At 39.3% G+C, this 26,700-nt stretch overlaps 1 protein-coding gene across 2 annotated transcripts in view; it reads right to left on the bottom strand.

The window, feature by feature from the left end:
- Positions 1-26,700, bottom strand: part of TBL1X (transducin beta like 1 X-linked) — a 191,789-nt gene that overhangs the window by 106,795 nt on the left and 58,294 nt on the right. Inside the window, exon 1 of one of the 2 annotated variants that reach the window (XM_066313847.1) lies at positions 1,561-1,765. The exons of the other annotated variant lie outside the window; for it this stretch is intronic. The gene's annotated coding sequence lies outside the window, so the exon portion shown is untranslated. Of the gene's footprint in view, positions 1-1,560; positions 1,766-26,700 lie in introns of those variants that run through there. 2 annotated transcript variants of the gene reach the window in all.

The raw sequence follows: 26,700 nt of genomic DNA, 5'->3' as shown, positions 1-26,700 counted from the left end.
TACCCAAAGAATGGAGTTATCTTGAGGACAACCCCATCACTCACACATTCTCCAAATACTCAGTCTTTAGATTCCTATGAATTTCCTTCAAGCCAGGAGGAGAGAATTGCTATGTTATTACTGAACAATTCTTATATTTTGGAGATGAAGTACCAATGACTTATGTTACAGCTGCTGCTGCTGCTGCTGTGCTGTCTTCCACTCTATTGGAGCTGAATAATTAAACACCCTTTAGTCCTTGTGACAGTCCTAGACTCAGCATGGCTGTTAATCAATATCACATAAAAGGGAATTAGGCTTATGCAACTGTTGCACAAGCCAGGATGGACAAGATGGAGAGAGATCTCCTCTTTCACACAGAATAATTTTCTGTATTTTCAAGTCTTGAGAATAGACAATACATATACAGATATGGGGGAATCCGAATTAATTGCAGAGATTTGTTACACCATAATGGCAATCAACAGTCACTTCTTCCATTCTTTCTAAATTCCCTTCTTCAAAGGTTTTTGAGATTGAAAAAAGCCTCAGCACCAGCATATTTAAAGTATTCAGTTTACAGGGAGAATTTGACTGCATGGAGCCAGTTCTGAGAATTCTACCATATGACTGCTGATGGAAAAAATAAACAAAAGGCATTTAATAAACACTATCTCAATTCTGCTCAGTGCAAAATATTTACGAAGACTTATGTTTCCAACAGATTGAGGAATTTTTCTAGAATCTCTAAAAACTGTCCATGAGTTATACATTTTTTTTCATTATGTTCTTGCTCTGCAATGAACCAATAGGTTTGTTGAGATCAACCTTAGGCTGAGAGTAACCAACGAAAGATTCTCATGAAGGGGCTCAGATTTTCCCCACGCTGCCCTGCTTGGCACTCAACTCTTCCCAGAGAAAAGGTGACACAGTTCCCAAGTCTCTTCAGCAACTCTTCCTTTCTGATGAAATACGCCAGTATTGAATTTAAAAACACCTCAAGCTTCCTACCAGGCCAGCAAATGAACTCAGAAGTCAAACAGATCAATTTCAGGTGGTTAAATAAATTAATTAATAGTGATGATGACACCATCAAGCCATTGACATAGAGGTGGAAGACTTCATGTATTCTTTACACTCCTTTGCTATGGGTGACCTCTGATATTTTGTGTTTAAAGACCTGGAATCTATAAAACACACTAATTCAACTTTAACCCATGCACATTGTAAAAAACTGAGTAATGAGGAATAGCCAGCAAATTAAATGGAAAAAGCTTACAAAGTAACTGATTATTCTTGATACTATACTTTCTGAAACATTTCACTGATATTCAATTTCGCAAAAAGCAAGAATATTTTCACTCCAATCCTACTGGCAACATGAAAAGAACATACATGTTTTAGATCCAATTTATTACTTATTTCAAAATCTTCTGTCTCACCAAGATTTGCTTCAAGCTTTAGAAAGAAAGTTAGCACCTCCTTCAGTTAGCACCTCTCTCAAAGCGATCCAGAAAACATATTGCACACGGTCCACACGCATGAATCACGGAGAGAACAGCAGAACAACTCCCAACCAACCTGGGCTTTTTCAGCTTCTCCAGTGCCTTCCCTGGCAGTGCTTATCCTGGAGGAAGGCTGGCCAGCCCCTGGTTGGCAGAGGAAGTGATGCTGGAGCCCCAGAGCCCCGTGGGCAGCAGGGACAGGGCACCCTGGGCAGGAGGGATGGCCACAGCTCCAGCTCAATGACCAGCCTCACCCACCCCTCCTGAAGGGTGCAAACGGTGCATTGCTGCTCTTATCTTCTCCTCCCAGAGCTTGCCCACTTCGATTCAGCCAACACCCAACATGTTTTGTGGATCTTGGCCAAAATATCCTGGAGCTGCACAGCCATTTACAACACTGACATTTTTGTTATTCTTTTCCGTGTTTCTAAGTGCACACTGAAATAATGAAATACAATCTTTACACCAGGTCAATACTGTAACTTGCTTACCACAAAACTGTGTCACATACATACCTAAAGAAGAATGTGTGCTAACCCACATTTACTATTCTTACACACCATTTAGCTGGAAAATAATGAATGACCCCTTCTTACATACAAGGCCATAATTTTTCTAAAATGGAAATTAAACTTCAATTAAAATGAGAAAAAAAAAAGAAAAGAAAAATCCATGTTTTAAACACAATAGGATCTTTTCAAACAGTGTTTTAACAGTTAATAAGGGTTTATGTAAAACATGCATGACCCTGTAAACAGTTCTGCATTTTGAACCAACTCAATACGTACAAAAGAAATTACCTATAATTAGAGAAACTGAGTACTTCTGGTCCCTATGCCCTCCAAGATTTCAAACTCAGCAGATCTCACTGCCTTCTTTCTGGTTTTCTAATGAAATTACTAACTGGGAGAAAACTGGGGCTTTCCTGACTAGTAATCCCCCAAGCAGTTTCTCTTTAAGCTATTCGCTAAATTGATAAGCAGAAATGAAGAAAACCTGCTGAAAAGGTTACATTTGCCAGATAGGGGTTTACTACCTTTGCTAGATGCAGGTACACAGTTCAGTCTTCTCACAATTTAGCTGATGACTTTCTCTACAACTCCAGCAGCAAATACTGAGCAATACTTTCACTAGATCAATAATAGTAATTCATTAGTAATAATTCACTAGTTAGTAGGCCCCAATTTACAGGTCATGATTTTGCATTTCATATTAAATTTAAAAAAAATTGTTTGATTTCTATCTAACATTCAAATATTTTCTTTTTCAGCTGTTCATACTGAGCTGTGATTCAGCAGAATCTCCTCCTTATGCAGCAATTGCATGGAATGGAAGCCCTGTGTCAAGCAGTACTGCTAGACTTGCAGAATGTTGATTAAAAAGCATGTCTTTAAATTTGGAGTGGTAAGCACAACTATAAAAAAAGCATCCAGAGAAATCCAAGCAAAAGACTAAGGACAGATACAGAAATAAATGCACAGCTCAGTTCCTGAAATAGTTTGCATTACCAAACGAATCTCTCCCTCTGTAGGGTCACAGCCAAGTGTCCTTCTATTTGTAATTTAAAGCCAAAACCAAATACATACTGAAGCAATACTTAAAGTGCACAAGTATATATATAATTGCTTTTCTATGAAGAATTCAAGAGATGTCTAAATCCAAAGTAATTATTGGAAACTACGTTTAACAGAAATACTAATGCTTGCTTAAATTTGGATCTCTCCTAGAAGCCTTTATTTAACCCAACTGACCATAATGTCTAACAATTCACTGAGTGTACAAAGAGCTTCCATCAAAACAGACTGCCACAGAGGCCAGTCTGTTAAAGAGAAATCTTCATCACTCCAAACAAGTTTTCCACTGACACCTTCCCCGGTTCTGTATTACAGAGGCTCTCTCTGGGATGGAAAACTGCCTGAGATGAACCTTCCTTTAATTCAGGTAGATTGCTACGCCACAAATCAACAAATACATAACACCAGTGTGACCACTATAGTTGTCTTTGTCTTGAAGGTCTATTTGCCTCCAGATTCCACTAGAACTCAGCTGCTTTAATCCCCCATATGCTACTCACCCTCTCTTTTCACTGTGTGCCAATTCTTCACACTAAAAGGCAGTCTGTACATGTACGGAAGCTTTTTTTAATTATTTCTCCAACTTACCAGCTGTCAAAATCTACTTGACATTTACAATAGTGTCTGGAGAGTAACCTGTCTTTATTCCATTTTTTTTCATGAATTGCCCTCGCTCTTAGATTATAAATTCACTTTCTATGTATACTCACCATATAAAGGTTATCCTTTTCCGTATACAATTATACTATGGCTGAATATGACATTAGAAATGGAGAAACAGTACATTCTTTATGATGAGGATGAACTGCATGAGATGTACTGAACATCCTCATTTTGACAGGCAGAAGACGTGTTCTTCCCTTGCTATTCAGGCATTCAATCACCACTTTGGACTTTAAGAAAAAAAGCTAAACTAAGTCTTTGGTGAAGATCAGCTATACCCTTCTGCTACAAAGTAAAAGCTATATCAAGAAACCAACAGCCAGCTTAAATCCCAAAGGTTTTCATGTTTTGCATTTAAGCTTGGATGAGAACTTTGCTCCTTTCCTTTACTGCAGCTCTCAACAACGAGCAGCCTCAAGAGATGAAAATCACTTCTTAATCTGAAAATCATATGGAAAAAATCAACTGCCCTTAAGAAAGTTATAAATGTCTGGACAAACTTTTCCCAGATTTTCCTTCTTCAGTTACTTAATGAACATATGGTTATTTATAATGTGAGTTACACTTGTAGTATTTCAAAAATTAGTTATACACATGCCTGGAGCTACTCAACTCCTCCCTACTGACCTCGAGCATTGTTTGCTTTGGCACGTCTTTAACAGTGAACCCATGTTCTTATTTATGTGTCCTCTCTCTGCTTTAAAAATTTTACCTTAGTTTTCTTCCCTTAGCAAGTACCTTATAGCAAGTTATTTTAACTTCAGGAAGATGATAATATCAGGTATCAATTATGACAAATAAAAAGCTTGGCCAGAAGGCACAGCTGATTAAAAATACAAATAAAATGAATGAAAGCTCAGCTATATTTTAAATTAAGTATTTGAGGGACAGTAAGGAGTACTTATTTAGGTTAATGAAATGTAGCAGAAGCTAATAGTTGGGTTGATGTCTTTTTGACAGGTGTCCAAAGGCAGCTCCTCTCCACTTCAGGAGACAGGCACTTCTGGGGCATGAGACACCTGATGGGTGAGACTGCTCCATGAGGAGAAAAGTCATGTGCTGGGAGCACCTAAGCCTCATCAGGGATGGCTCCTAAGTAGACAGACACCTCTGTTACCTGATAGCTATGTAACATCTACATAAAAAGTCAGCTGAGATGATTCCACCCAAAAGAACTGATGTTCTAGACTAGAAAGACATACTTTTACATTATTTTCTCATGTATGTTTGTGTGTGTGTGTGCGTTTTGTTGGGTTTTTTTTTTTAAAAAAAAGGAGTTAGACAGCATTGCCCTGAAAATCTGAATTTATCTTCCATGATTATTTACCTATCTACCAGGTTATTTACCTATGGAGTTTAATCTAACTTTTCCTATAAATACACTGATTTGTTCAAAATTTCTTCTGTTCAATAGATTTAATTTCGCTGTACCACTTAACAAATGCCAAAAGGACAGGTTTTTCTTTTACAATCCACAGAAACTGCAGATGTAAAATGTCCATCAGAAGACAGAAGGGCTTTTCACTCAACACCTAGCACATCCTCAAGTACTCTAGCATACTGGTTTTTCTACTTTTGAATCCAATTCTACAGTAAAAGAAACCAAAAGAAACTACAGACTGAAATGTGAATGGTGCATATAACCATGGCATTCACTGAAAAAGAAGCTGCTTATTTTTTACACTACTTCTTACAGTATATGGAATTACCTTTTGTTTTAGATGCTTCCATCCACTGTTAATTGCATTTTACACCTCATTTAGGGAATCCATAGAGCACTGTCCTTGACTCCCTTATTCTCCATGCAAAAGGGAGTCTCATTCAAAACTGATTTTAATTATCACTTATGAAAAGATACTCTCTATACTGAAGACCAGAATCCTTATTCATTTCTAATGTGATTATTCTCCAGAATTATTCTGAACCTCTTTCTCCCTTTGCTCTGCAGCCCTTCTTGCCACACTGCTTAAGTACTGTCAACCTCACAGTCATCTTGTTTGTCACACAGACTTGCAACCCTTGACAACAGGACCTTAATTATACATTTGGAAAAATCTCCAAATTACATTTGGAAAAATCTCCAAATTTATGTAAGCAACTTTATTTTTCTGTAGAATCATAGAATCGCTTGGCTTGGAGGAGACCTTCAGGATCATCTTGTTCCAAACCCCCTGCCATGGACAGGGACACTTCTCACTAGACCAGGTAGCTCAAGGCCTTATCCAGTCTGGCCTTACTCGCTTTCAGGCATGGGTCATCCATCTGTAGCTTCTCTGGGCAACCTGTTCCAGTGCCTATTTTTTTTAAGTCCTTTATAGCCCTTCTGAACCTTCTTTACCTGATTTCCATGTCGGTGCCCTTGTTTACTTACTACATTTCCAAATGGTAATCTGCACATTCTTTTCATGCCTTCCCTTTTATTGGGAAAACGTTTCCTATAAATGTCCATCAAGCTACTTCACATTCTTCAGAACTTTAAAAAAGATGAAAGTTTTCTATGAAAAAACATTGCTTTGGTAAGAGAACCAAAACATGATATTCTAATGAGAAAAAAAAAATCACTTGTTAAATTCAAACAGAACTTTGAGATATTTTATTCCTTCAGGTATGCCTTCAAAAATGCATGGGAAGAATGGCTATAGTTGAAGGACTCCAGCCACTTGTCACTGAATCTGTTCAGCCTACCAGTGTTAGGCCAGATTCACATCTTGCAAATTCATTCAGGATTTGAAAGTCAGACTTACTCTGTTATGTCTAACCAAAGTAATCACAATTTTCCACGTAAAATTTTTTGTCACCACACCTGTTTTAATTCCATCAACATTACAGAGGCAGCCAGGATATGGTTTGGCTCTATACTTGGAATTTAATTTATGACCTAGTTGGTGTCTGATTCAGAAAACAATTTAATTTACAATTCCATAAGCACTTCTGCATGAATAAAAAAGCAGCAGACAGGAACTCTGCATTAGAAAATAAAGGAAGTGAGGATATGATCCACAGAATAAGATCTGAACAAATTAATCTAGACTACAGGGTTTCATTTTTGTAAAACAAAATTTTTAGCCTTTAACTTTTTGCACTGCATGCTCACCTGAACAAAACATGATTCCTTGCTTGTTCATGTTCTTACTGTGCCTCATTTTACTGTATGTTGTTAAAAAAGAAAAACCTGTAATTATATTAAAGTTTTATGGCACTATGAATCTATTTGAAAGCCTGGTCTCTTGAACACCTTCAGAACCCCCTGAGCTGCTGAAATCAAATCACACAACTTTTGGTTATTTCACATTGACACAAACTCACTACCACCATGGAAGGAATTCCACGGTGTGGTTCACGAAGCTCTCCATACAAAAAGTTCTCCTGACAGATGTTTTATATTTTTATGTGCTTTCCTAAGAAAAGCTACACAGTCTTGAAAGCTAATGCAGGCAGCTACGAGCCTTGGGTGGAATTTCTACAAACCCATGTGTGACTCTGTGAGAAAGCTTTTGATCGTGGCCACTGGAAAAGACAGTAGCCTGTTTTTTTGTCCTCTGCTGCTCCTCAAAATTAGGATCAACTAACCAATTCTCCTCCAAAAATCGAAATTAAAAACGCCGAACAAACAAACAAAAGGACAGGGAACCAGGTCCCTATCAGTTTTGTTTAGGTAAGCTTCTGCAATGCTTTTATTAGGCCACAAAGCAAACATCAAAGCAAGCTTTTAACCATGCTTCTATAAGCTCTTTTGCCTTTCTTTCAACATTATCTCTTATTTAAAAGAAACTGGAGAAAAAGCTAAGAGCAAGATTGAAATGACACCTCAGATAATACACTTAAACATGAAGTATTCCCCAAATCACAATGGATTAAGCAGACTTTCCTAACGAAGTTACTTTGTTTCCTCTTTCCTCAAAGCAGTTAGGAGTTTTTTCCTCCCTTATTTGTCCCCTTCTCCAAATTCAGTCAGAAAGGATTAAACACAAAGGTGCATTGTTTCTTCTACTCTTTCCTCATCATACGTGCTGGTTTATTTATAAGGTAAGTGTCTAACTTAACTGACTTTTGTTTTCCTAAAATACAGTGGTCAAGAGGGAGAAATAAATCCATTGAGAAGACTGACAATAAACTGCATAATTAGTAAGTGACCTGGACATTATAGATAGAAAAGCATACAGAAAGATCATCACATTGTCCTAACTGTAACCCAGACACTTGGTTTGCTGCAGGTTATGAGAAGGCTTGTGCAGGGCAGGAGCTGTAGGACTGGGGGGAGATTTTGTTTTATTTGGGGTCAGTTATGGAGATTACACAATGAGGAGAAGCATTGGGACACACACACACACAAACACACTCCCCCTTCTCATGGGATGCCTGTTCTGGGTTTTAGAGAACACTCAGAACTTACATGTATGAAGACACAACAATTTAATGTGGGGAATTCTGCTTTAATTGAAATTAGACCCTTCTTAATTCAGAGAAAATTTCTAACATGTGAGCTTAAGCTTTTCTCTTAGAACCAGGCTGTTTCTTATTTTCAGTTAAAACAAATATTTTATTCTGTAACTTTACTTATAATAATATTTCTTTCTTCTCCTAAGAAAGCGTGCACCATATTTTTGGTTCATGTATAAGACTCTGGGCAACTGAACTGCAACAGCTTTTAGTACATGTAAAATCAAATGCACTGTAGTGCATTTCATAATATGATAAACATTTACAATATGTAAGAAAAATTACCAGTCTGTATCACTGGCCAACCAGTGGTTTCTTAATGGTACTAAGAGAAAAAATAATAAAGCAAAGGTGTAACAAAACCACTGAACAGCAACTGCTGTGGCCACACTGAAACAGAGATCATCCAGAGTTGATAAAATTCCCTGTTTTCCTGCTCTGCCTCCAGCCCTAGTAAAACCTGCACACACATGTCAGACTCCTTTATTCTGGAAGGATGAGAGCAGAAATTAAATGGTATCTCTTATCTATGTGCTGTGAATTCACTAGAAAAAGACTATCAGGCTCCCTCTGAAAAACTGGAGGGAAGTTCCAGAATCCAAACTTATTCTAAATACAATTTTTTTCATGTTGAAATTGAGTTGGTACTTTGTCCTGTTAATTCCTCACTGGTCACTAACACTTGCTCAAACTGAGAGATGAGCAATGTCTGCAATGGTGTCATTTAATCCTGGTACTAACAGACTACAACAGCATTGGTTAACACCTCACACCACTTTGGAGCCATAACGTTTTGTTTATTTTATAAAGATAAACACATGCACACAAGAGCTTCTCCAGGCCAGCACCACTTCAAAACAACAACAACAATGATGGCAAAAAGCCACAAAAAGAACCAAAGACTATAAAAAGACAAACACTGTAACAAAGTACCAATCACTCTTACCCTTCAAGAAAGCAAAACCTTAATCAAATAATAAATAAGTAACCTAATATCTCCTTCTCCCTTAAATCCTTCCCCATTCCTTGCCAACCCCCACTTCCCTTGAAAACCAGATGGCCTCGGCAATATGCCCTGAAGGTCAACAGATGCACCACGTCTTTGGATGAAGAAAAGGTATATAATGTCTTTAATAATATTTCCAGATGATAAAACTAGAAAACACAAGTTGAAAAAAAGCACAAAAAACATCCACAGCAAGGAAACAAAGCAAGCACAGTAACTATGTTAAAATATTCAAGATACCAGTGAAAATAAAAGGGAAGTAGTGAACTCTTATTAATGCTATGAATAATAAATAACAAGTGAATAGAAGATTGCTGAAAAAAAAAGTAGTGTAAGAAATTACATAAAGAAAGGATACTAGATAACTCTGGGGACTGGAAATGGATACAGCGGCTTATTTGTCATTGCTGTCAAAAGTTATGAATTTCAAGATTTCCTTGCTTTTATAAAAAGTGCCCCTGTCTTTTGGCTTCATAGGAAACTGTATCAATGGGTGAGTAGATGCACACATTCATAGGTGAATAAACAGGTGAACAATTTAGCCTGGCGTGGGTTGGCTGAGCTGCACTCAATTCCAGCAAAGTATGCCTGGAGAGACTCAAATGAATTACAGATTAAGCTATTCCAGATTTCCACTGGCGAATCTGAGGTCCAAACCAAGGTCTGTGAGTCTTAACATGAAAACTGATTCTAGTGACATTATTGGATCTGTTGCTTTCTGTGTTCGGCTACTTCCAGATCAAATTTGTCCAATTTAACAAAACAAACAATTTTTTAACTGCCAGCGTTATCAGAAAGCCAGGCCAATACCTTTCCTCAGAACATCCATGACAATGTATTTCATCCTGCTCCCGAACACAGCTGGGAAATCCTAAGTGCATGGATATGATTTTGATTATCACTGACAGTAGTATGGCACTCTACTTTGGATCCCAAGTCACAACTGAATCTCAAGGCTTAACAACTGAGGTTCTGTAACTTCCCACCTGTAAAAACAGAGAGGTGTATTTATGTAGATATTCTAAGCTCATAGCACATCAAAAGTAGCACAAATTAACTCAGCGCTCTTTCCTGAATGAAATAACTTTTTAGCCCAAGTTATTACACATTGCTCACGTGTTCCTAGAGAAGAGAAGGGGCTGATGTTTATTGTATGTCTCGGGCACTGATAGCTGTGGGGCCATCCAAGGACTGGTGTGATAACAACCAAGGATTGTTGGCAATAACACTGTGAGAAGGAACAGGATGTGGCTGGAGAAGGGGGACATACAGAGGTAGGGCAGCACTTTCCCAGGAGAAACATCCTTTTTCTGGCTTGAGGACATAAGCACAACATAGTACAACACGAGCACGGGATGAGGTTGAGAAGAAGGCACTAACAGTAGTGGGGGACCAAGACTGCCAAAGACCTCTGAAGCCCTCTGACACATTTTCAGGAAAGGTCTAAAAGAACAAATTGCACATGATAACTAATTGGCATAGAAAATGAGAAACTTATCTATAAAGTGGATAATCCAATCATTAAAAAGGCACCCAACAAAGCCTAGGGACATATGCAGCCCAGGATCCTGGCCACACAATCAGCTGCATCAATACTGGAACTAGGACTCAGGATTTTTCTATTCTTCCTTTACAGCCTGTGTTTCTCTCTTCCTCTCTACAATTCATCTCTGTCACTCTCTTCCCTTGTGCCCTAACCCTTTATCCATATTCACTGCCATGCCTGTATACCTGGAGATAAAGGGCTAATGAACACCAATTTCTACGCCAGGTATGTAATTTACTAATACAACTTTGTCAGCTTTTGCGGAGCCTCTGACTTTTGTCATTCCTTTCCACCACCAAGAATTTCTGGGTGCTCCCTTCATAGGTGTTCCTTCCTAAGTCCTTCGTTTAAAACTCTACGATCCAGAAGAAAAACCCAGTTGAGTTTTATTTCCTCATTCAGAAGTACCAACCAACAGAACCTCTCCCAAGTGCATGGATTAATAAAGCACCCTGAGCAGCTACATTATAAGAAAAGTGGCCTATTTTTACTTAGATTTACACTGTCTTTTGAAATGAAGCTTTTTGAGCTACACAATATCATAAAGCCTAGTCCTACCTGAAACTACAGCCATACAAATCAAAAAGCCTTCAGCTATCTGCTGCTAAACAGCATGAGACACATGTAGATATGCTACTAAGGCCAAAAGGTTTTGAGAGCCTTTAGCCTTGGAGAGGTATCAGCTGTGCAAAGTAGGTGCCACCAAAGTAAATGAGGGAGAGAGATGGTACTTAACTGGTTAAACAGTCAGGCAAGGACAAATACTCACTTCAGCTTAAAGTCATGTGGTCAGAGTTTAAGCAGGTCAGAGTTTAAATAGGTCTGGCCTTCAGACCTAAGGACTGTGTCCACGCTTCTGGCCCAGCAGAGATGTCCTGCACACAAGCAGGAGGTGTTGCTTCACCATCATGGACTCACTGTCTTCTCAAACACCACTAGGTACAAAAGCAGAAGCAGCCACAGCTTGGCAGACATGGCCTCTTGCTGACATTTTTTCTGCCCCTGATACTTTAGAAAAGGGTTTACAAGTCCTGAAGAGTTTATTTTCCTCTTTCCCCGTCTGTGGAAGTCTGAACACACACAGTATGCCATCACTTCAAGGCCCAGCTAACACAGAAGCCAGAGAAGATATGTATCAGACTCCATACATCCTACAGTAGTATTATAAATGTATACTCTATTTCAAGAAAAAAATAGAATAAAGTGCTGAAAAATGAAAGCTATTAATCTGAATAATTTTATACATTTTAATAACCATAAAACTGAAATCTTTCAAGAGAGACTTCACTAGATTTTTTGTGTGAATAAGGAATAACCATCATTGTGTCATTGGAGCAGCCTTACAAGCCAGGAAAAGCCTGTTAGTGACGAGATCGAAAAATAAAGCAGTGTGCATGTCAGCCCAGCAAAGCAAGCTGCTGATTTCTAGATATGACTGTGTGGAAAAGGAGAAATTATTCGAAAATAAAAGACTCTGAAAGCTGCTTCATTTTTAGAGAATGCAAAACTGTAAACATTCTACAGTGGGTCAGGTTTGGTGCCGAACATCGGCAGCATAGCAATCACACTGTGGAACAATAATGTCAGCAGAAATCCCTCCAGAGCAGGTACACATTATCAGTCCACTGAAATATTTACTGGGCAAGATAGAACATCAATAACATTATCTCATAAGTTTTCTATTTTAAAAATATTTGGAATAGTATTATATGGCCGAACACTCAAACCAATTTGTTGCAACATTTTTTTAAAAGATAAACAAAAACTCCTAGCCACAAGTGAATGATTTATTCTTCTCTCCAGAATTACAAGCCAGCGAGTATCAGTATAAAGAAGCTCAGAAGCATTGAATCCAGCCAGCAGTTTTCAAGATATAACAGGAGATAGGAAAAAAACCTTGATCAATAATAAAGTATCATTATTTGTACTAAATTGCTGCTTAGAAAGGCTAATCATGAATCTTATACGGAAGATTATATTAAAATCTAGAAAAATCCAGATGAAATGAAAGACAAGATCATTCTTGTCCCCAGAAGTTATAATTTAAGAATAAAATCAGAGATACAGGATGGATTCTGTTAGATGAAAAGCATAACAAAACAATCAATGAGTTTCCAGGCCACACTGCAGAAGATACACCCATAGCAGCTTGAGTACTGCAGGACATGCTACACTCCACAGTTTTTCCTTTAGTAAAGTATGACTCGCCCAGGTAAAGAATTGCTCTAAAGAAGCTGCACTTTTTTGTTAACCATGCTAACTTGGGCTTGTGCACAAAACCCCCACTGTGCCGTGCTGTTAGAGCCAATAAACAAACATTGCTCAGCATTTTCAATGCAATAATTTGGTATTTTTTAAAGCAGATAGAATCACCTGAGTCACCTGATCAGCCTGTCGCACTCTGCCCACATGCATGTCATCACAGACCTTGTGGGATCCAAAATAAGTGACATAAAGAAAGCAACCAGTCAGGTAACAAGCCTGCTCCAAAAAGACTGTAGTGGAGCCTTGCTCAGAGAGCTTCCATGCTGGCACAGCAGTACGAAACAGGTATTCTTTCCAAAGGGCTTTTCAAAACAAAACCTGTGGTTGTCTTTCCAGTTCCCTTTTCAGACTCCTCTGCTCCAGCTGTTAAAAAAGAAATGGCAGTGGCAGAAGAATAAATGTGAAGCAAACAGTAGTACCTCCTACAAATAGCATTTCTCCAATTCCTGTGGTACACTCACATTTTGAATGTACGGTTCTTTGAAAAAGCCTTTTTTTCACCAGTTAAAAAAAAAAAAAAGGCTATCTGGACAGCTCTAGAGAATACAGAGAAGACAGTGAGAGTCTGATTCACAAGAACACATCCTTTGTTTGGTATTGGTACAGCTGCAGTGTGAAGTGTTTTCCCTGGGCTTGCAGTGACACTGAAGCAGCATAGCTGACCTCTGGAAGAGGGAAACAGCTACACGGGCACTCTCCTGTTTCTGAACAACGTGCAGTGTAGCAGTCACAGAAAGAGAGCTGTTCCAGCACAGTGCTTTGTTTAACTCACAAAAAGGGAGCCCTGACCCTGGCAGTGTTCATGGCCAGGCTGGACCAGGTCTTGAGCAAGCTGGTCTGGTGAGAAGTGTCCCTGCCCACGGCAGCGAGGGTTGGGACTAGCTCACCTTTAAGGTCTATTCCAACCCTTCAACATTCTGTGGTTCTATTACAAAATGAACAGACCACACTACCTTTTGCCTTTAGCACTAATGTGGACTGTGTAAGACGTGATTATGCTCAAAAGCAACACTGGTCCTGCAGAAAACGCTTATTGCTTTAAAGAAATGGCAGGAAAGAAGAAGAAAAGCCTACTCAAGGGAATACAAGAAACCTATGTACATCAGTGCCACAAAACTAGTATTGCTAACAGCTACCAGAAAACACCACTTTGGAAACATCGCTTGGAAGGCGGTAGGGAGGTCCACAGCTAAAGACTGGAATTTTTGTTTGGTTGTTTTGTAGGGCTGTTTCCCTACTCTTTTTTCTCTCTCTTATTACCATAAACAGATGATTAAGAGCTGTGAAGAGCTCTGGTAGTGTCAGCCCAGAGAATCCCCAGGCAGAAGGGGTTACATGATCTCAAACCACGGCTTCCACAGGGCTCACAGGCTGGATTGCGTTTTCTTGAGCAGCTGATGAAGGATTAAGCCCAGCAGATGAGTGCAAGGGGTAATTGTCACATCTTAAACCAGCACAGCTAAATCTACCAGAGTTTATGAGACAGTAGTTTATGTTAAAGGTCCAAATACCAAAGAAGCTAATCACTCCTTTTAAAAGACTTTCCATTATATTCCAAGTAAGTGGCTTTCTTACTGTCTTAAGAGTTTATAATTCCTTACGCCACTTCTGCCTTTTCCAACAGGATACTGAGGGAATTTATTCATTGAAACATCAAGATCATCTGAAGAATTGAAGGAAATAAACGGCTGCAAAAAAGCTAGAACAATTCGCTAAAAATTGTTTTCATTATCCCACTTAATAATAGGATATTATGCACTTGAACAGCAGAGAATTTTCTAGTGGGTTATTCAGGGGGAATTGTTTTGTGCAGATCATTTCTGTATTAGTACTAAAACCTTTCTGACCTCGAGTTACTTCAATGTAAGGGCTGTATGCATTTCTATTTCACTGCACATCATGTCTGCTCAATGCTGCGTCACTCAAACTGTGAGAAAATGAAGAAAGTAATTTTTAGAAGCACTAAATACTTAAGGAAACAACACCTCATTAATATAATCACTAAAAAGCGAGTGATTAGATTACCTCAGAAGACACATTTCAAGCTTAAAGTCGCACCTTGTATATACCCGTATATAAATGCATTTATATACATATATCTGGGGAGATCCGTGTGCATGCCCCCCTGTCTGGGAAGGGTTCCCTAGGAGCCTGGTGAGGGTCTGGAAAGGCTCCTTCCCGCCCCTCCTCCCGCCGCGCTGCAAGGACTAATGCGAGGCAGCTACCTGGAAAGAAAAAGGATCCTTCACAGCGTATTTATAAATGGTAAATGGCAGGGAAAACTGCTGAGACATTGCTCGGGCTCGGATCCTCATTTTCTCCTGCGTGGCCATCCCTGGGACACGGCTGGGAAACAAGGCGGCCATTTTCTCACCAGTGTTACACTCAGCGGAGCAGATTGAAGGGCTCGATAAGCTGCTGGTCTCTTCCTGCAGCGACCGGGGGCAAAAACAACTCATCGCCCACAAACAGGTACAAGCACAGGAATACCCTGTGCTCCTGCTGTGAGCCTGAGCTCGGAGGGGGCCAGGGAGGGAGGGAAGGGAAGGATGGGAGGCCTGGATGGGAACACATCCACGTTCCTGGGCTGCGCCACCCTGCATCTGTGCAAAACCTTATGGATGTGCGACACAGAGCTGCTTGCTCACGGGTTTGTGTCTCCAGAAATAAGCTGCCACTAGGAGAAAATACTTGGCTTTTACAGAACCTGAGACACTGTTTTACAGAACCGGTGTATGAGGCACTGTTCTGTGTAGGAAAAGCCTCCAAACCTTGTGGTCCCTATTTTAATTGCATTCGGCACAGGTATATGTGTACCTGTATGCACACACATATGTGATGCAATTCTCATAGGCAACCTGGCTGTAAGTAACTTCTCTCACATGTAAGTAACCTCACTCAAATAACTTTTTTGGGAATCAGACTGTCAAAAACAGTGAGCACCCTAACTTTGTACAGTGTACAGATCAGGATATTCAATATAATAGCTTGAGAATAGAAAAGTCTGTCTCTAGATGTAAAGCAAGAAGTCATTGTACCTATATTTTGGTTTACTTCTGTGTTCTATTATTAACCCAGTTTCTTGTCACTTTTTGTCAATCTCCCTATTTTACAACAGTGTTTTGAAACTGGGCAGCAAGAAATCCTGGGAGATGCCGTTTCAGTCTCAGTAAAATGTGTTCAGCCTTAGCTATGCTCAAATCTGATGGGAAAAAGAAATCCCACTTAAGTTACATCAACAGAGACTACTAGAATCCATCTGCTGAAGTCCCCCAGTACCCTCTGCCCAGTCCTGGCTCTTCTCAACACGAAGCCAGGTTTTAGCCAGACCAGCAGCCATGCCCAAAGGAAATCCGGGAAGCAAGGTACACATCCCCATTCGGCCACTTCCAATGGCTTCTGCTTGGCTGACCCGAAGGTGCTGCACTGGGCTCCCTCCATCTGGATGGAGGCTTCCCAAACAGAAGGTGATTCCCTGAAGCCACCGAAGTCCCCAAGCTTCAGGCTCAGTTCAACTCACACAGGGGTCTGGAGTACGTGCCTGGCTTGGCTCTGTGGGTGCAAAGGCACATTTAATTCATTACATCCAACTCAGACATCTCCTTCCAGTGCCTGGTCCATGAGAGATCAGTACAACCCCGTTACCTAAGATAACCATTTTGGTCAGCTTTAAGCAATTTTGTCACAGGCTATCTGTGGCCAGGAATACCAAAACTAGGGCTGCTGTCGATGCTATGTGTTTTTAGCACTACACCTAGGAAGTTTCCTTTCTTTACAGAAAACAGGAGAACAGCCAAGGAGATGACACACAAATGAAAATTCTATTAAGACTGTAGAAAATCTAAATGTGAGAAAAGCACACCTGAACTGCCAAAATCTAAGCCACTGCCTCTGCTTTGCTTTTTCCAAACAAAAGCAGTCTTGCTCTGACCTCTCCCTTCCTACTGCCTTTCTCCCCGGGCCATCAGCAGCTCTCCCCACCACCTGCTGCTGCTCCCACACAGGCAAACAGCAGCAGCTAAACACAACTAACAAGACATTTTATGCCCCAGTATCTGCTCAAGCTCTTGAGTGCAAGCGTTAAGTTTGCCCTTGAAAACGTTGTATTTGCAATTTCACACGCGCTCACTAAGGCTGTTAAATAAAAATGGTTCCCAAAACATCATTCCTAATGCTGCAAACTCTGTAACGTTTCCCAAAGTTACTACACGGCTTTGCAATGTAAAGGATGGCTGTACACCAGAGATGATTCTGGCCAGCTTTTTGAAACAGAAAGTCAGAATAAACACAAGTAGAGCACCAGTACTTAAAACATGTGATGCCCTCATCAGTCATCAAAACCACTGAAACATAGCCATGATTATCTGGTGAAGAACATATTTGTTCTGTGGCCATTGATTTTTACTGAGTAAAGTAATAAGTCTTGTTTTTCTGCCAAGTATTCATGCACCAAGGCATTTTTTTAATATCTTTTACTTTGAAATGCACGATTAATGCAGCTTAAGTTTTAGAGTAGAAAGTCTCCTCACTCCACTAAAATTCAAAGTATGTAAAACCACAGCTCTATCAATCATGCCATCTGGGCTAAAAATACCTTTTTTTTTTTTTTTTTGCCACAAGACTATTATATCATGTGCAGGTGGTAACATCTAAAATGTATCACAGAAGATATACGGAACCAGACTACTCATTTTCTGGATCGAAACAGTAAGCAGAAATAAACCCATGCTGATGTAGCTCATACACCTCTTGGCACCAAAGGCTTCTCACTAGACCTGCAACCCTCATGCTAAAACAGCACTTCCAGAAATGAAGCACACAGTTGTCTACACCTGTTTCATACCATCAAACCAGAAAAAATGGCTTGATGTCTTCCCGGAAGGAGGAGTTCAGCTCTGGATGAAGGAGTCAGACAAGCACCATATGGCTAGAAGGATGGGAAGACAAAAGTGAGGGCTGAACCACCTCTCTCAGTGGCAGCAAGAGTTACGTTGGCTCAGCTGTGTTGTCTAATCAAGTATTCTAAATCAATTAAGAGTGAAGCCAATTTGTACACATGAATCTTTGTATTTATAAATGAACCTAAATATTCCACAGTAATATTCCATACGGTTTACTTCCTTTAGTACATGGATAGAAACCAAAGACTGATTGAGCTCATTAGCCATGAAAACATGCTGTTTTATCAGGCAAGCTTTTGTCCAGCAATACAAAAAATGAGCAGCGAATGGATGAACCCTTCCTGCCCTATAAAACAATGCTTCCCCATGGAGGAATGTAAGCTTATGCCAGTTTACAGTAAACATGTTCTCTCAGTTTTTTGGAATTGTCACTAGGTTTGTAAATAATTTTCATGCACCTTCTGAAAATACTACATTTCTCACAGGTTTTAAAGGAAACAGAAAGATGCTTTCTGCATGTGGAGAGTATTTTCCCAGGTTTTAGTTTAAGTGGTGATGCTCAAGCAGAGCAGGCACCTGCAGATGTGATCCTCCACAGATCAGATCCTTCCTTGCCTCTCCACACAAATGGCTGAGTCACTCATCGTTCAATGGCCGGGGACACTGAAGTATGGCCTGTCCAAGGCTGACCTGACCTGGCCATGGTTTGCTTTAAGGAGGTGCACAGCAAAGTAAAGCATTTCAGCAGTGACTCAGCACTGTGAATTAACAGCCAGCCTAAGCTTATTTAAGAGCCTGTGCCTGCCATGTGTTGGGGACAGACTGTCGAGCTGGCAGAAAGCTCATCGTGCATCCTTCAGCACAGGCAGCAGCACGACAGGGCTGACAGTACCCTGGAATGGGAGCACAGCTCAGGGGGAAGGGGACGGAGGGCAGGATGCTGCTTTTGAATTGGCTCAGGTCAACTGCTAAGAGCTGGATTCCCTTGGTCCGCAGAGGAAGTGGAGGCTGAGCAGTTCATGAAGTTTTAAATAATTAGGCATCTTTATAGCCTCCATGCAAAGTGAGTGGAACAGAAAGCACTGCTTAGAAGAATCTTGTATAGTCATCCGGCATGCACATACATACACGTGTGCAGAAATGAAGTACATGCCTTTGGTCACACTGGAAAGTACAGGAGGGTAAGAAATAAAGACAGTCATTATAATCTGATTAGCTGTGTAATTAAGACTAAACTGGGAGATCAATGAGGGAAACTATAAGGAGGGTTTTTTTTCAGCACAGTATGCTAGAGAAAAAATGAGAAATCTGGTGGAAATCTAATGGGATAAAGTAACAGATGGTAGGTGGACACCCAAGGGACATGGAATATGCTTAAAGATGATAATAGCTAATGATATGATTAAGAGTACATGCAATTTCACAATGCACTGCATGGAACTAAAATGTAAGTATTAAGGCCATAAACCCCCTAATATTATGGATTAGATTTACATACTTTTATAGACACCTACAAGACAAATAGGAAGAACACTTATAAAAAGGTTCGATATAACACAAGTATATCTTGTAATAAAGCAAGATTCAAACCATATTCCTCAAGCCTGTTTAAGGGAATGGCTTGTGTTGCCGTCTTGAGAAACTGGCAAATAACTGTCTACAAATATGATACAAGACCACAGGACACATACAACAATAAAAAACTGACTCCCTACAGAAAAGGACAAGTACAAACCACCGTCATCTGAGTGACCTGAAGCCTACCTCACACTACATCACTCTCTACTGCCCTGTAAGGACCCTGGGGGAGGCAAAGGTAGATCAAACCCTACCCACTTTTTCAATCACAAATATATCAGCAACTCCCAGCAAAACCTTCTGTTCTCCCAGTTGGTACTCGTGCAGGAGTAGAGACTGCAGTCTAAAGGCTGGACGCACAAGCAGGTCAAGTCAAGATGGCCACTGATGCTCAGGCACTGCTTTCAGTTTTTTCTTTTTGCACTATCAAATTTGCTACAGCAGTCTCAGGAAACTATAGTGGTCCCATGCCTTCTAAATATTTGCCAATAATTAAATAATAACTATAAACAATGCAGCCCAGCTGCAAAATTGCTGCTTTCTCCACAAAATAAATGAACATTACATACAAAAATGCCATATATATACAGATAGATGGATATATATGTATACAAGACAGTTTTAAATGGAGTAAATGTAAACAAATGATAAAAAAATATTAAAACCAATGCTGTGTTTATTATAACCCAGTTATTAATGTAGATTTATTTTAAAATATGTCTAATTGCATTCATAGCAACGATGAAGACAATAGTAATACACTAAATATCATTAAACACTTAAAGTAAAATTCCTCCTTGATCATCCCTACACAACCACTGTGATTTTATTTTGCCACCCCAGGACAAGAATAACCTCATAACCAGAAGGTCAGAAAATTCTTACTCTGTTATGAGAGCAAACTAAATAATTTCCAAAAGCAGAGTCCTCTCCCAGGCACAACTGGCACTAATTTAAATGAGGGGACTGGTAGATTTAGCACTTCAGCTGATATCAATTACTGTTGTATCACGCAAAGCACTCCCTGAAGTAATCAAGAACAAAGCTGCTTATGGAAGTAGTGTAAAAACTGCACTTGAAATTAAACAGAAGCCAGTACACAGCAGAGACATAACCACCCCCTCTGTAAGAAAAAGAGATTTAAATGGGCAGCTGCATTCTGCATCAGCAGAATTACAACCATTTTTGTGAATGGTTTTAAGGTGCATAGAGAGGACACTGTGTTCTGTAGGCTGGGTTACTGCAAAGCCAGCAGATAATAACTACATAAAAGAAGTAACTGGGCACTGGACTGCCTTAAAACAACTGAAGGGAAACAGAATAAACCAGAATGATGCTCTGATGCAGCTTCAGAGCAAGCATCATCCTGTAATTTACTCACAACTAGCTTATGAAAACTTCCCAGTGTTTTTACAATCATAAAATCCAAAAAACCAAGCTCCAAAAAAAGGTGGGGTTTTTTTTGTTTGTTTGTTTGTTTGTTTGTTTTTATCCTAGTGCAGGAAAATGGTGGGAGGTAGTGGAAGTGGGCCCAATTACATGTGATGTAAGGAACCAGCCAGAAACAAACTCTTCAGAAGCCTAAGCTGTAACAGCTATCTTGCACTGTTGTGCTTTTGTCTGTTCTGGGGATCCCACCTCAATGGCTTCTGCCCAAGGACAATTTTGTTTTAAGGATGCTTAAAGCACCGGTTGTCATATAGAGCAGGCTCACTCAGCTGAGGAGACAGCTCAAGTTGCTGAGAGTCCCCCTGGCTCCGAAAGGGCAGATATAGATTGGCTTCCTGGCACCTTTCCATCCTACAATTTCCTACTGCTGTTACACTGATGATTCAAATCTAATTTTAACAGGCAAGCAAGCCTTCTGCTGTCAGCAGCCATTGTTCCAAGACAGAAGGAAAATACTTTAAGCACATTTTCGTGCCTTTCAACATCTGCATTCTTGTATTGCTTTTGTTCCTGGAGAGGGCCACAGAAAAGGAAAATAAGGGAAGCACTTCCCAAGATAAGGAGCTAAGATATCAGTGTTGTCACTTATCATTTCCTAAACAAATTTAATTTTCCCAAACAATACATGGGTGGCAGAAGAGTATTTTTCATTTAAGGACTAATGCTTTGAAAATCTAAAAAAACTTGCTACTGTAATAAAGCAAGATTCAAACCATATTCCCCAAGGAACACATAAAAACAATGTGTTTTTGTGTGGGTTTAGTCTTTTTTTAAAAATAGAAAAATATTTTTCACATACTTTGGTATAATTCAGTCCTACACGGCCACAATACTTATATTTTTAAATAACTAAATTATTAATTTCTTTATAGCTAAGTTTGTGTATAAATGAAACTGCTCTACCAGTCCAGAAAGAAACTAAAATTTTCCTTCATTAGATACTATCTTATAAGATGTGACCATTCACCATGTTTCTAAGCATTGGCCTAGGAGATCAGAAAAAGGAGAGTAATTTGAATATTCTTTTGCACATTTTAAAGATGGTCTTCAAAAGCCAAGTCAACACAGAATAACATGCTAAGTTATTAGTTTTACAGCAAAAGAAATCATCCCATAAAATGTGCATTAGCAGTGAAAATTTGCAAGGGGTAAGATATTCACTGACCATACTTAGTTCTGAAGATTATTGTAGAAGAACGGCATAATCTCAGTTCCAATAACCAAGGATAAGACAACAACAAGCACAGAGAAGTCTTCCAGGCAAGAAAGAAACAGCCCAGCTTTTCCTGAGTTACGGCATATTAAAGTTAGTTGTATGACATGTCCTGATATTTATATCATATGATTTTAATAAATCTACAATAGAAGATTAACTATACCTGCAAGTCTCCTAAATAAAACAAATGCTATATTGTGGTGCTGAAATATGCAAGGTGTTTTCATTACCTAGAATTCATGTCACAGAAGGTTATTTATACATTGGAACAGGAAATATTTAATAGCAGTTAACACCCTAAAAGGTGCAGAAAATGTTACCTGTGTGATACACTGCTATACTGTTGTCTCAATGGCAGTAGACAGAACACAGGGATCAAGTGTTGCAGTCTCCTTAGACAGACATTGTGTAACCTGCCCAAGGTATTTAATTTGATCTCTTTGTTCACCTCAGTGGTATTTGCATTCATTCACATTCAGCAAGTTATTAATCTAAAAAAGCTAAGGAGTCTTTCATTTCTTCTTGACTCCAAACTCCATTTGTTCTTCTATAAAATTAATGCCATAAATAAAACGTTGCATTCAGACATGCTGTGATACTGCCAGCCAATTTTGCTGCAGATAAAGGTCAAGGAAAAATTTATTAAAAAATAAAATAACATCTTTTTTCCAAACTCCCTGTATAAAAGAACAGTGCCAAGCATTTAAATAAACTCTCAACATAGGTCAATCCTTAATGGGCTTGTAAGTGAGCTGTGTGTTTTAAGAGCTAACCTTTGGAGCATTACTGAACTATTTCTTGCACAGCAAATACTGTGTTGCAACTGCCCTCCAGAAACCTGTGACCATCATCTGAACTAAATAACCAGCACGTATGAAAGCCCAAACCCTAACTGAAGGCTTTAATAAGCAGGAGTCCAACAAGAGACACAAACTACTTTCTACCTCTACTGGGTGTCCTCAAAAACACAAGTTTTAAAACTCAAATATGCAATTCTTGCATTAAACACAATGTTCAAACACTGAAAGAAATTGTATTTTTCAAATTCTTCTGAGATGGATGTAAAAATTTTAGTTAATTCCTTGCCTCAACTTCGACAGTTTTGCCAGCTTTATGAATATTGGGGGAATAACAAAATCTGTTTCCTGTTTGAATTCTTCTTTTTCTTATTTCCAGTGCATCTTTTTATTTCCATAACAAGAGCCTTCTCATATCATAAATCATGGTTATTACAAGATGATGGCCAACTCATAATTTCAGTCTTCTTTTAACCAAACAGATTGGATTTTATGTTTTCTACTAGAAAAATTAGCTCCTGCAGAACCACCAAACTATCTCTGTAGTAAACCCAAATTCTCAGAGCTCCTGGTATGCGTACCACTCATCCACACTGCACTCCCCTACTAGCTAAATATCCTCCATTCCAAATGGATACCAAATATACTTTTTATTTGTTAGTCTTGTAATTCTATACATGCAAGCTGTACAGTATGGCCACGGTGCACCTTCAGGATACACAAATGGCAACTTCTGAATGAGCTTTAGATATTATGGGCTTGCACAGATCATCACTTTGCTACTCCTCATCTCTATCTTTACAACTGAGTAGGGCACTGTGAAATAATGAACCGAGTTGTTACTTGCACAATAAGAAAATTAGAAAACTAACATGTAAGACCTCCTGGAGATCCAAAGCAGAGAAACAGGAAAAAAATGCTGGTATTTAGTTCAGAAACTTAGCTCAACATAGCTTTTTTCCAGTGACTACAACTGAAGCCAAAAACTGCTGTATTTGCTTACAGATTCAGTTGGTATTTTAGGGACAGCATGCAGGACAGGCTTTTGCAAAAGTAGGCAAGTACTTCCTATTATCATACAGCATTACCAGAGACAACTGTGTCTCTGTGCATCTGGCTTCAAAGCAGAGGAGATACTCCAGCCACCGCCTTCCTCATGGCAGGCATGCATACAAAGCAACAGGCTATTCTGGAAGGATGCTTAACATTGACTTGATAGATAGGAAGTTGCAGACACAAGGTCTTGGGATTTGATGCAATGAAAAGCAAAAACAGGAATACAAATGGAAGGCAAAGTATGGCTTGGAAAAATGCACGATATAGCGTTTGGTATGGAAAAAACCAGATCAGTAATAAGGAAGGTAAGGAGACTGTACTGAGACATAAATGATGTAGGACATAATATGGGCAGTCAGTCTAGAGAGTAGAATTCTAAAAAAAGAAAAGCATCAGCAATCACACTAACAGAAAGAAATATATATTTTCTACAGATTTAGGAGAACCTGGACTCCTGAGTCTCCTGATTAAATGAAGGTGGGTCTCTCAAAAGCAAAAAAGGTGAAGAACTAACATTTGAGTAAAGAAGGATTTTTTGTTTACAGGTGAAAAATGGTCAAGTGGGCGAAGATAGTGGGGTAATTTTTTACAAATATCTAAAGGAAGAATGTGCATAGAAAAAGGATGACATTTTCTAACAGCTATGGAAACTCAAGAGGGAGTGCATGGAAAGTGGGTGTTTTTTGGTGGGTTTTTTTTGTTGCGTTTTTTTACATAAAAGTATTGAGGGATTAAAAGGAAAGGCTTTTTGGAGGGGAACAACTGTTGGCCTGTAAAAAACTGTCAGAGGGAATACTGTAAAGATACTGCCGGACTAAGCAACAGAAAATGAACTGATGAGAACAGTCCTGTATCAGAAGGAGGAATGCCTTGGATAATGTAAAAAACCACTTTGCAGTCTGCTTATCTGTACACTCTGCATACAACTAAGATGTATTACCTGAAAATTTGTGCTCCCTTTTTAATACAACAGTAATGTACTTTATTACTGATTTTAACAGGCTTTAATAGAAGGAAGCATACATTCAATTATTTTATTACATGCTTTGAATATAAATGGTGAGCATCTGCACTCTAGTTTACTCCTTCCATCCTCACGCTCTCATAAAAACAGCACTGGCACATTTTAGAATTCAGAGCAGCCCTCCCCAGCCCAGCCGCTTTCTTGGCTGGTTTACTGGGATCTATATATCCAATCTAATTATTTTGATTCCCATTTCCAACCCTATCAGTGGTGCAGTGGTGCAAGAAATCAAAATGCCAGTCTTCTGAATGTGTTAGAACTTAAAAGCCAACAGCTACTCATTTGCAGAGGCATCACTGCACGGCCCAAAGGCCCTGTCACCAGGCAATTTACGTTCAGTGCTCTGGATGTGACTCGAGAGGGGTTTCCCAGCGTACCAATACAGAGCATTTCATATAACATTTCAGATAGGCCACAGGTTGTTGCATCATCTCATTTTGTCACAGCGTAACTGACTAACAAAAAAACCCCCAGCAACGCTTTGTTCAAATTTTGTCTCTTTTTAAAGACTTGAGTCCTTCTTGTTATTTTTCCCTTTGTTTTCTTAAAAGGCAAAAAACAGGATCATAAAAGCTTATCTTCCCTTAAGTGATCAGAAGAGAGTCAGCAATAATCCTACCAAAACACCTACTACCCTTTCAAATCAGGGGGATCATATGTTGCTCAGTAGCTGAATTTCCCTGTGGATCTTTCCTCTGCTTAGAAGCTGTCCCCTTCTTGAATTACAGTCTTACTAAGATTACTAATGCTCAGCACCACCAAAAATATTCCCATTCATTTCTGCAGCTTTTACAAACATGATAACATGATTTGTGTTTAAATATAAGCGTCACCGTTTTACTTTTTATTATGAATATCATATGTTTGGCAAGCTGTCTGACCTTCCTTATGATGATGAATGCTGCAGCAAACAATTTGCTGTATCTTTAAAGAAATGGCCAATTCAATTACATTATGCCAGAAGCTTTCAAATCCCTCTCTGCCAAATGTCTTTGCTATATCCTGCCACAGACAGCCCATTTGTATTCCAGCACAGTAGGACACTTGTTTTGTTGAAGCACACAGTTCTAGTTAGGTACTATCAACAGAGCAGTATTTCAGTTCTTCAGCTCTGTGCTCCTTCCACCCCCTCTACCCTCGGTTATCAGGATTTTCAATTTTACTGACCAAACGTGTATGCATTACTAATTACGTGCATGAAATGCAGCAGTTATCGACTGCTACAACAAAATACATTAGTGACCAATTACAGGAGTTCTTGGCAGCAATGGTTATCATTCTAGTGGATTTAATCATTGCACTTAAAGTGAAGCTTGAGATTCCCTTTGAGATTACACCACTAATTGCTTCTGTTTTGCCAGTTACTGCATGAGCTGTTTGCAAAAAGGATCACTAAAGATGCTTTCTAAATATGGGAAGCAGTAAACAGATGAAGCATCCTGTAATGAGTGTGCCCCCCCCCCCCAGTAAAACCACAGTGTCAATTTATTCGTACCGCAATGCTCCTCTCCGATTCATATCCCCCCCATCACCTCCTCTTTCCCTCTCATTTCTTGTTATTTGGGCAGACAGCAGCAATACAGCTGCATTGCTATTCATGTGAATCATGCCACACACTATCATTTATTTATATAGATACTGAGAATATTACACTGCAAAAGTAAAAAAAAAAAAAAGCTTTCCCTTTTCTTCCTTGTTTGC

This window comes from Sylvia atricapilla, chromosome 2 (genome assembly GCF_009819655.1).
Source record: "Sylvia atricapilla isolate bSylAtr1 chromosome 2, bSylAtr1.pri, whole genome shotgun sequence".
Taxonomy (NCBI): Eukaryota; Metazoa; Chordata; class Aves; order Passeriformes; family Sylviidae; genus Sylvia; species Sylvia atricapilla.
Note: the sequence above shows the minus strand (reverse complement) of the source record. Positions and strands in the feature narration are given on the sequence as shown.